Raw genomic sequence first — 1,779 nt, forward strand, 5'->3', positions numbered from 1 at the left:
ATGAAGAAATTGCTGAAAAATCAACAGCAGTAATCGATTACCAATTTTCAGTAATCGACTACCTCTGCTACTTTGATGCAATTTCTGATGCATACCCACTGTGATAATCGATTACCACGCGGGTTAATCGATTACCACTCACTCACTTGCATAATTACCCTGTTTCAGTTGCGAGATAATCGATTACCAACTGGGTTAATCGATTACCTGACGCGAACCCCTGTGTTTTATGAGTATGCTGAGGGATGTTTCAGCCTGGGAGGCTGATAAAGAATACAAAAGAAAAGAAAAGAGGAAAATTACATATAATGCTGGAGGTCTACGAGTGGAGGATAGACTCCTACATTATGTAATTGTTTGGATTCTGGCAGCAAGGGGGAGCAATCACGCACAAATCAGTGAAGAAGATATGGCACTGCTCGCAGCTTTTAAGAACAACATTCAAGTTGATTGGGTATATGTGGTAGAAGACATAATGCTAAAGACAAGGAGGTTAATGGACTGCAAGTGTCCATATGCTGTGTTCATAAGCAAGGTATTGGTGTTCTATAAAGTTCCCTTAACTGGTGAAGCAAGAGAGGTCACCAGAGATGTTCATGATATCAAGGATAGAGCTCTGAAAATAATGAAGCTAGTGAAAACAGATGCTAGTTGGATAGCAAAGGAAGATGTTCCTACTGCTGAGACTACAGAGCCGTCTCAACCTGAAGTTCAAATTGAAGAAGAGGAAGCAGCTGAAGAGCCGAAGCCTCTTTCTACTTTTGAGCTATCTGTTCTGGCAAAGCTAGATGACATCAGAGAAACTCAGAGAAGAGATTATCAAGAGCTGAAGGCTTGTTTTGAATCTATATCTGAACGACTGGATGCGATGAACATACCCTACCCTGACGAACTTTAGTTATGCATTACATTTTAGGCACTGCATTTTAATTTGTTCTGCATAAATACTTTGATTTATATTTCAGACTTAAAGTTTGTAATAGTTGTAGTATTTGTATGCTTCTGAACATTTTTAATGCTTATATGATGAAAGTCTTATTAAGTGCTTGTCGTTTTTGTTGCATAAGTATCATGTTATTTCTCTGTTTACTCTGTTTTTTTTGGTTTGGTTAAGCCAAACAGGGGGAGAAATTCATGAGAAACTGATTAAATGTTTATATGGTTGTTTATGTATTGTATAAGAAAGAAATGGAAATAGAACTGCATAATGCTTTGTATGGAAGTTTTTGTTCTAGACATATGCAGGTTCAAATTCAAGTTCAAATTTCAAACAAACAAGTGAAACAAAACAACATGATGATCGTGAAAGTCAACATGAAGAGTTTGGCTCATCAAAACCAAAAAGGGGGAGATTGTTGAAGATTGAAGAATCTACATCTGGAAGATGTTCCCTAGAAGTTTTAGTTTTGATGTTTTGCTCATGTTGCTTTTTATTTTAAGCCTATGTCAAAAGGATAATGTATTGATTGTTTAAAAGATTAGGCTTGTATGTGTTTGTTTGTTATGTGTTAAAAATTAGTAATTAACATGAAGGTGAAAATATCATAATACTCATTTTTCTTATTTCATTCATTGTTGAGAACATGAAGTATTAATTTACTGAGTGTTTGAGACTTTAAATGAAAACTTGAAAACATCAGAAATTTTCTGAGTTAAGGAATAGATTACCTGAACTGGTAATAGATTACCTGACTCATGTTGAAAAACTGATTGATACTGGAATAATCGATTACCATGTGTGGTAATAGATTACCAAACTGATTCTGATGATTTCAAGAG

This window comes from Cajanus cajan, chromosome 8 (genome assembly GCF_000230855.2).
Source record: "Cajanus cajan strain Asha chromosome 8, NIPB_CcT2T_4, whole genome shotgun sequence".
Lineage (NCBI taxonomy): Eukaryota > Viridiplantae > Streptophyta > Magnoliopsida > Fabales > Fabaceae > Cajanus > Cajanus cajan.